Genomic DNA, 10,321 nt, shown 5'->3' with positions numbered 1-10,321 from the left:
ATGATTTCCCAGAGTCATAAACAAACAAGCAAACAAATCTCCGTAGTCAGAAATTCCCACGAACAGGACTCCTTAGCAAGCGGACTAAAGGCTGTGCACTGCCTGTGCTCATGTGAGATGCCCCTCTGGTTATCTCTGAATGCAACACCCAGCAGGGAGCTCACGGGCACTAAATACTCTTATATGAGAATCACACGACTTCTGCACCCCTTTTGTTCTGCTGCAAAGATTTCACCCAGCTTTCAAAAATATCTCATTTCTAAATGGCAACAACAGATACGGGTGCTAAAAAGTCACAAATCTTGTTTCTGCAGCATTCCAGAGAGTGGGTAGTTATTCATGTTCTTAAGGAAGAGTCCTTTAGCATCAGTCACATATTTAACACTGCTCTTTTTGTGAAAAATAATATGTTAATTACAAAGTGGTTCAAACAAACTTCAGCTTGTTTCAGATTCTCTAGAATGGGCTTTCCTGTGCCCTGGGAACACTCTGCAGCATGCAGTTACGTGCGCAAGCAGCTCACCCCGGATACAGAGCTTTAATCCGAACACATGAATCTTACACCAGAAGCGGTCAGGCTTACTCACCAAAGAGAAGAGCTACATAAGAAACCGAGAAGCTCACAGTTTTTCAGCCATGTCAAACAGGCCTGACAATTTCAAAGCCATTTTCATGGAGTGTAGCCCCAGGGATGTGACATTCTGGTTTTCAAGCTATCATTAGCAGAAGGGAAAGCACTTGACACAGCCTCAGCAGTCCAGGGGATACGACACTTTCCTTGTCACTGTATGTGTTTTATGTGCTAGGCTTTTTTTGCTTATTTTTTCATACAGAATAAATTATTTAAATTATTTCCAAGTTAAAGTAATTTTTCCAGTGGATTTTTAAATCCTCTTGAAAATTGTTTCTTTGTTATCCTATCACTGGCCAGCATAGAAAATGGCTGGCCACCATGGTTCTTATCTTAGGGTTGTGTTGATTTCGGCATTTCTGGAAAAGAAGTTGCTTTCATTTAGGCTTTGCTGGCAACATTTGATAAGGCAAGACTATTTAATCGAAACTTTTTTAGACAGTATGCCTGTAAAGCATAGACTGTGAAATGTATTTCAATTCGGAGCTTAAATGCAACCATAAATCTTTCACCCAGAGAAAAAAAGTGGAGGAAATGGAGTTATGTGTTAATGAACTGTGCCTAAATAGACTTAAGTGATCATTTGAAGAGTTTCTAAAATCCTAGCAGCTTTGTAAAAAACTGTAAAACATGGGGATAAAAACCAAATTTGTGCAATGAAAAGCAAATGTAACTCAATAATAAATATATTTAGAGTTTTACTTTTTGATACATGCAAGGTTGTTGGTTTCTTACTGTATGGTTGAAGCAACTAAAAATTAAGCTGAATCGAGGTCAGGAAGGAGTATCTATCACCTGCTGTCTCTTTTGCTTGCATGAAGGTTGTACACATGCACATGGGCCTGTTGAACAGGGCGACCAGTTTGTGTAGGCTAACCAGGAAAGAGGGGAGCTTTAGAAAGCAGACACAGTCTCCATAGGAGTATAGTGAATGCTTCAACTTTATTGCAAAGTGCAGGTATACTTACAGAGCAGAGCAGGGTTCACACAACATAAGCAATAATTTCATAGGTGTAACACACTGTCCATACACTTCTCCTCAAATAGCAATTGGATATATACAGCAAAGCCTCACTCATTGGTTACTTTACCCTACTTGCGGTTACTGCTTCTCTATTCTAGCAACTAAGCATTTCCCCTTTAATAGCGTCCTGTACACTGGCTAAGCATTTCCCCTTTAAGAGCATTCCAACCCTATCAGAACCTGATGTCCTTGTTCTGCTAGGAATGTATTCACAATCCCCCCTTCTTTGTTTTTGTGCTAACGAACTCCAGGAATAGCCCTCTTTATCATATCAGTCACACACCTGGATTGTCCACATAGCTCCACAACACATTGTGGCCCTGTTGTTCAAGAAATCCCTCTGCATGGGCCTGCCTTCTGACATCTTTCCCATCTGTCCTTGATGCTACAAAGAAGTGGCCTTTTCAAAGCATTCTGCGTTGCACTGCTGTGTATGTTGTCTTGAGTAAACTGAGCTCTCCTGGATGCATACCCTGTGGTGCGGTTTCTTCACCGTCCTGCCTTGCAGTCCCGGTGCTTCTCTTGTCCAGTACACTCTGACCAGGCCCTTTTTAGATACTCCAAATGAGGAGGGTTTAATGTGTTGTTACCATATTCACTTATTTGACAACATTTGATGTTAGATGGGATTTTGATTTAGCAGAGCGAAGCAGCAATCACCGTACAAACACAATACAGCAGTTGCAATGTCCAGCTGGATCACAATACAAACAAAATTCCTGTTAGTGGTCTCTATACGCTCACCATCATGACACTGGGTATCTCCAGTCACCTGGAAGAAATGCATGGCTTGAAGCCAGCTCAAGCCCGTAGCTCTCTTCAATGTTCATTTTGTTGGTTGCTCAGTTTTTATGCTTTATGTTGGGCTGAGCCCAATCCTGGGCTGGTCTGGCTGGCTCAGGAAGACACTCACACCTTTTGATTAACTCAGGCCACCTACACAACCCGTTGATCACTCAACTGATATGGCAATTCATCTGAAAAAAAAAGCCACCCTCCTGTCCCTTTTCCACTGAGATAAGTTGAGCTTTCTTTACAACATCTGTGGACGCTCCTTGTATTCTTCCCTGATCATCATGAGTGTGCCCACCTCCTCTGAGCCTCCTTCCACTATAGTGGTTTGTTGATCAGTCACAGCTTTTGGCATGGAAATGTTCACAGCTGCATTCAGGATGTAAATTTTGTTTGATAAAACATATTTTAGGTGTGTGTTAGCGAAAAAAGGTGGAAATTGCTGGAGAAAGTGTGCTGGGAACTTAGTGCAGCAGCCATGCAACCAGGGCACTCTGACCTGACCTTCCTGTCTCCTAAGTGACCTTGTGCTGGGAAGGGTGGCCGGGCAGGGGCTGCCCCGGGGTGGTCCCAGGTCACTGTGTCCCTCCTTCTGTGCTGACACAGGCTCACTGCTCTGAGTAGAGCCTGGGGAAACTGAGCCACAAAGACAGAGAGAAACACAGCCCTGCAGTCTTACTTGCCTCATGGATTTAGAGCCACAACACATTGCATCTTCACCCTCTGCCCGCAAGCCAGCTGCCAACTGCAGAATAAACTCCACTCAAACCTACACAATAATTATCATTCACCTTTCGTTTCCCACCCTGGGGGTCTGTACTGTTGCTGTGCCCAAGGAGTTGTGAGTAGAAGCGAGCACGGAGCTGATGCCCCTTGTTCACCCTGCAGGGAGAAGGAGCAGGTCACTTTTGTTGGTGGGCTGGCCAGCATCACCCCTGGCAGCAGGGCAGCTGCAAGCTGCAGGGGGGCAGGGGGGCGAAGCCTCAGCGCAAGGAATTGCCTCTTGGGCACGCTGCAGCACCGTTTTGGAGCAGCATCTCAGAGCCTGCGCTGTGGTCACTTCAGTCTGTCCACAACTTGCTCGTACTGGGCAGACCAGAATCAGACTCAGCACTCCGCCACATGTGGCTTCACCAGCACTGAGGGGAGAGGAAGGATGACTTCCCTCGCCCCCGTGGCAATGCTCTTTTAAATACAGCCCAGGATACTGTTGGCCATTTTTGCAGCGAGCCAGCGTTGCTGGCTCAAGCTTAGCTTGTTGTCCAGCAGGACCCCTAGGAACGCCTCAGTAAAGCTGCTTGCCAGCTGCGCAGTCCCCAGTGTGTACCAATGCATGGGCCTACTTCTCCCCAGATGCAGGACTGTGCTGTTGCCCTTGCTGACCTTCGTCATGGTCCTCTTTGGCCAGTTCTGTATTTCCCCTGTCAAGGTCTCCCTGAAGGGCGGCACAACCGTCTGATACACCCGCCACTCCTCCCACTTCCATGTGCTCTGCAAACTTGCTGGAGGCTGCACTCTGTCTCATCCTGCAGGTCACTAAGGGGGAGGTTCAACAGCTTTGGATTTGTTTTGTAAACAGTTTTTGTCTTCCCCTTCAGAAATCCAGGGTGACTACTTCTGGGCACCTTCTGATGCTTCACGCCTTTGGAAATGCTCTCCAGGAGGGTTTTCTCTACCATATTCTGAAGGAGTGCATGAGGCTGATGGGCCTGTAGTTCCTACATCTTCCTCTTTGCCTGTTTTGAAGACAAGACTGAGACACAGTCATCTGCAAGCTTTCCCAGTCACCACCACCTTTCAAAGATCATTGAGGGTGGCCTTGCAATGCCATCAGCCTTATTCTCCCTCAGCACCCTTGGGTGCAACCTGTGCGGCCCCACAGGCCTCTGTACATCCAGGGTGTTGAAGAACTCCCTAACCTGGTCCTCCCTATTCTGGTCCTCCCTAATCTGTACACAGCAGATATCTACCACAACAGTGTCACCAAAATTGGGAATAATCCTCGTAACACCAATGTAGTGTTAAAAGGCAAGCATTCCTTATTCACGGCGCCGGATGCACGGGGGATCGCTCCACCTAGCATGCATACATCTGCACTATCTCTTACAGTCTAAATACATGTTCTATATGAATATTCATGGTTTATACAAATTATTTCTAGGAATAGGTGGAGAGTTCTAAGAAACCATTAATATATTGTCCCTCCTTTTTACACATGCGCAATCTGTTCTGGTGGTCGCATCTGGGGGTCTTTTGGATGAAGGCAAAACATCTTCCTCACTTTTAATTTTTCAACTCTCAAGGCTGGCATGTCCTGTCAACTGTCCATCTGTTACTTCTCTTCCTTTATCTTCCATGCTCTGTTTGTTCTCGTTCCTCCTGGTCAAGCAACCTTGACAAATCGTCATTATCTTTCTTACTTTACCCTCTCATGATTCCTCCCGTCCTTTAGCAAGGTTATAAATTTACTAAGTAACTACTGACTTTAGCAAAGCATCAGCAAACTAGACAACACGGCTGAAGTCTTATGCACGTAGGCCGCTTACATCATTGTTAACTTTAACCCTTAAGGCATCAACAGTACCCAGTTTTCTCTGCCAGCTTTAACTCTCCTGCTATGAACAGCAGCTGTGCAACCACTGGTTCACCCACAGTATCTGTTGAGTCCTCCTCAGGCATGATGGAGAAAACCAACACTTGGGTGCCCATGCCCTTAAGCAGTGCCCTTGGAACCTGCTAGTCACACTTGATGCTTCCCAGGTCACCCTTGGCGGTGTCTGTGGTGCATACATGAAAAAGCAGCACTGTAGAGTAGAAGGCCAGATGAGCCTTGGTAGCCTCTGCACAACATCCTTAACGAGAGCCCCAGGCAAGCAGCAAACCTCCCTAGATTGTCAGCAGATATGGGGCTTCTGATCCCTGTAGCGGACAGTAGTGTCCTCTAACTGTAATTTGTCCCTTGTCACTTCCTTCTAGTGGTCCTGACTGGCTCACGTGCACCCAAGAGACCCCTTTTGGTTGGCCCTGGTTGGCTGGGACCAAGGCCACCTGGCTGGAGCTACCACACTTAAAACCCCGCTCCTCTGAGCCTCTGACAATTGCTGCTTCTGTCAGCAAAGAGAGCTCTCCTGAATAAGCTCCTCATGCAGAAGTAGAGGAGAAAAGTTTCTGAATTTTTCAGCATCACGACATGGCTAATAACACTACGCCCAGTTCTTTTCAAACCCCTATGTGCAATAAAATGATGTATAATAACCTGTTTAAGCGAATTCTTAAAACGAGTGCATGCGTGTCAGGATGGTTTCCTCTTCTGATTTTCTCTCTTCTTGTTTTTGCATGTTTTTTCTTCAGCAGAAATTTGCACATCCAGTAACTTCTGATCCAACCACAAACACCCCTGAGGATCCACAGAGGAAGGGGCTTAGCAGCACAAGGAGTTATCCATGTTAGGCATCTTTCTCAGCACTCGGCCATCAGATATGGAAGGCATGGGTGAGGGGCATTAGAGGTGGCTCGAGTCAGTATAATTTTTGTTTCCTTTAATAGGAGAGAGCTTGGGCCTTCATCTGCTTTAAATGTTGCCTGCTGCATTCTTTCCTCTGGATTATAGTGGGTGACTGTGCTTCTGGCTACAGAGCTCTTCTGCTTTGTGTTTAATTTGATGCATGTACTTTCACCATCTTGACTATACATGGATGGGTATTTTTGGTCAGATCTTGCAAGGTCTGTGGGAAAATATCAGCAGTACTGTAGGTCACCTTCAGGTCTATGTGTTCTATATGCCAAAGTAAAATCTTTGCACTGATTCCATTATCTCAGCAGGACTTGGTATACAAATAGACATGCAAGCAAACTTCAGTAAGGAACAGAAAATACAGGTGTGTAGACCTGAGAGCCAATCTGCTGGGTAGAATCACCTAAATGTGAAGGTAATGTGCTTTGCATCGCACCTTATTTCCTATGGATAGCCTTTACAGAACCCATCAGTTTCTTTGACTTAATGCATCCTGGAAAGCCTGATTTCTATGTCAGTTTTCTATGTCAGTTTTCTGCGTAACTTCCTGTGATGTGAAATGTTTAGGTACATTTTAGCACAAGTCTAGCATGTGTGCATAAGGCTGAAGAGTTCCAACTCAACCTGATCATTGCAGGAAGCTTTTTTTGCCAGGGGCTGGGACCATGGATTCTTCTCTTCAATTTTCACAAAGATGTTCGTACAGAATTTTTTCATGTGTGTTTATCCGAGCCTTTAAGAAAAAGAATGTTTAATATACATATTGTGATTTGTGAGGCAGCTTCTTTGGGAAGATTCGAGTGAAATTATGCTTAAACACTATTTTTGTGAACAAGGACACTGCGCAATTTTGCCCCCTGGAGTCTGAAAAGTGGTGGAAGCAGCAGTGTTTATGGAGAGCTGAAAAATAAGGAACAAATTTTACTTTCCATTGCTGCTGAAACTACTAGAAAACAGATTCAAGGGAGGTACTGTGAATGTACTGGTGTTCCTAAGGCTTGGACACTCTCTGATCCGATGTATGTTGCACAGTTTTCTACAGCCGTAAATTTTGACTGCCCACAAGCCCACAATTTTTTTTGGTGGTGGTGAAGTTAAAAGGGCAGTCCTTCTCAAGCTAAATAGAGAGATGTCTTATAAGGAAATGAAGCACCCTGAAAAAGTGAGGGGCAGATGAGAATGCCTGCCTTTCATCTGAGAAGAGTGGTGAAAAGGGATTTAGTTGTTTTTAGGGCTGTTGAAGTGAATTATAGCGGATCATACCCAGGCATGGACAATGCTTTTGGCCCTGGCCTTTGTGGACAGAGGGGTGTCGTGATTCTTTGAAGCTTTGCAAGTCTCTGGAAGTGACAAAGACAAGCTCCAAAAAAAAAAAAAAAGAAAGAGTAAAGTTGCTATGAAAGTGAGATGCAGTCAGTGGAACTGCCAGTAATACAGGATGAAGGAAGGGTGAGTTTCAGTTCCGCCACTCAGTGGAAAGGAGCAAAATCGTTGTTAGCCTGGTTCATCTTATAGTGACAAGAAGGCGTCTGAGATCCTTTCATAAAAAAAAACATACAAAGAAACACCTGATTCATACCTCTGCTTCTCTCCCCATTGGAAGCCAACAGTGGCAGGCATGCTTGGATATTCATTTTAATTCAAGACCAGAAAGGAGAAGCTCAATATCCCAACTATTGAGCCCTGTTCCTTCAGGTGACAGTTCACCTGCTCCTAAAGGTGACCGTGTTGCTCCAGAAGATGTTCCTCTCACGGGGTCATTGTAGCCCCAGGCTCTTTTGAATGTGTGGAGATGAGGTTTTTATCACATATCCCAACAGCAAGCACTGGGTTACTAATTTTGGGAACACATATCTCTTGGAGCAGTGTCTTTTAGACCTCAGAGCAGAAGAGGCTGGCAGCTGCTCAGTTCCCTGATAAAGGTCACTCTGTTTTTTTGCAGCCAATTATTAAACCAAGCAAGCACAGAAAAAAAAATGGAAGGCAAGCGTATCTATCTGTCTTTTTTACCTGCCTAGATAGAAGGACATACTGGAGTCTGCCCGGGCTCTGGGCAAATTTTCTAACACACAGTGAACATCCAGGGTTCACAGAGTTTTGAATAAAACTTTCTGATATTTAAAAAAGATTCTGATTTGCTGGATTATAGCCTCTGGAGTTGGACTTGGATTTACAGCTTTCACTCTCTCCAGGTCCATGTGAACCTCTGCAGAGTCTCATTCTTTCCTTGGAATGGGACACTTCGATTTCAAAGAGATGGTGCTTTCCTAACGGGCTGTTCTGAGCAACCTGTGTTTAGGGATGTTTTGGTCAAGTGCTAACACTTGCCATCGTTCAAATACAGCCCCTTTCCTGCCATGAGCTCTGTGGCAGCTGATCCTTACCATCCATGTGGGCATGGGTGGAAGATGCAGGGACATGGCCGTGGTGTCACAGCCTGCAGGTGCTATCAGTCCTGGGTAAAGGCCAGCCATGGCCTTCCTGGCAGTGCAAGGAGCCCCTGTGCTGAGGTGAGCTCACCGGGCCAGCTTCCTGGGATGCAGCACTGGAGCTTTGGCCAGGAGGTGTGGATAATGGCCACAAGTGTGAAGAGCCACTTGGCTGCTGTCGGGGCCAGAGACAAAGTCTGCTTGGCGCCTTCTTGGTACCCACACAGCTGTGTCTCCAGCCCATTCCCAGTGCATCCCAGCTGCAGTTGGAAGGGGGTTGGCGGCATTCGCAGTGGGATGGATGAAGTCAGAATGGAGTCATGCCACTGCCACTGTGTTCCTGGCCACTCTGCAGCTCCTTCCAGCCACAGGTAGGATGGCACATGGCCAGAGGCCAGGCCTTGCTGCAGGACGGGGCCCTCCCCTGCCATGTGGCCCAACCCCCAGCTGATGAAGCTGGTCACACAGCACAGGAGGAAGGTGGCTCTCCAGGACACATGAGCAGTGCTGCTGCATGCGTGGGGCACAGGGGATGCTGCTGGGCACCTGCAGCACCCCATGGCTCTCTCCTGTCTCCCCAGCCCAGATGCTTTTTCTCGAATCTTACATGGGAAAAGAGTCCCAGGCAGCATCCTTGGGGATGAGAGGTCATGACTGGAGCCACCAGAGAGGCTCCCTGAGCTGCAATACACCCCTCATTTGCGCCACATCTGGAGGATTGAGGGCACTTCGCTGGGCGATGCACCGTCCCCGTACCTGGTGCAAACCAAAGGCACCAGGTTGGAGCAGGTCCTGCCTCCCTGGGCCACAGGAAAGTGGGGGCTGTGGGGTGGGGAAAGGGCAAGGAGAAAGGGAAGGAGAAGGGAAAAGGGAAGGGGGAGACGAACGAGATGGAGAAGGAAAAGGGGTGGGCATGCACAGGCTTGGGTGGAAGGGATGCTGCTTTTGCCGCAGCAGCCCTTCACTGCCCCCGGCACCACTGGAGCAGCGTGGCCGTCAGCAGAGGAGCTGTGTTTGATGAACTCCCCTTCCAGCATGCCCTGGAGCACTTCAGTAGTTTGTGCACCCTGAAGCCCCCCCGCCACTGCTGACTGTCTGAGGGAGGAAGGGATGTTTAGGGAGTAGAGCCCCTTCACCCTCCTGGCCCCACTGGAGACCCTGTTGCACTCTGGGTGGAGAGGTGCCCTCCCTGGGGGCCATCCTGACCTCGAGGCACAGGGGCTCCTGGCCAGCCTCTCTCCTGGGGTCTGGCTGCTTGGCATTGCTGCTCAGACCCCTTCCCTGCGTGGACCCTCTGAGGAAAGCAGGCTGAGGGGGGGCTGTAGGACAGCCACGGTGGCACCTCTTGCGTCTTCCTATCCTCTGCTTTTCGGAGGTGACATCCGTGGAGGCCATGAGGTTTCCCAGGCTCTCCTTGCCAGCCAAGGCAAGAATTGTGGAGGTCTGTGAAGCGAGGCTTGCTGTGCAAAATCCCCTGTATACATGTCCTTCCAGAGGGGACGTCAGTACCAGCTGTTGGCAAGATTGACACTGTAGCTGCCACTCATCTTCAGCCACAGGGTCCTCAGGTGTTTCAGCTCTTCCATACTGTATACTTTATTCTTCCAGGCTGCTTTTTGCAAACAAAAGTCTGGAACTTGGGAGAGAACAAAAGTTAGTTTCAGTTTCTTATGCTTCTTTGCAAATTTGTTTTGTAATGCTTTGCTTGGGGTGGAGATGAGGATTGGTGTCTTTGAGGGGCCATTTTGTTTTGTGGATTTGGACTCTTCAGATTTTTATGCCTTACGTCCTTTGTCTAGTGTTTCTTCTTTCAGTGGGTGGTTATTTCTAACCTAGGCTGTAGCTGGTCTTTGGTTATATAATCTATGCTCAGGTCCAAAAGCACAATTAAACACTTGTTGAAAATAAACTCCTCCTTCCAGTTCAGTGAT

The sequence above is a fragment of the Egretta garzetta genome, unplaced genomic scaffold (assembly GCF_000687185.1).
Source record: "Egretta garzetta isolate BGI_Z169 unplaced genomic scaffold, ASM68718v1 scaffold22, whole genome shotgun sequence".
Classification (NCBI taxonomy): domain Eukaryota; kingdom Metazoa; phylum Chordata; class Aves; order Pelecaniformes; family Ardeidae; genus Egretta; species Egretta garzetta.
Note: the sequence above shows the minus strand (reverse complement) of the source record.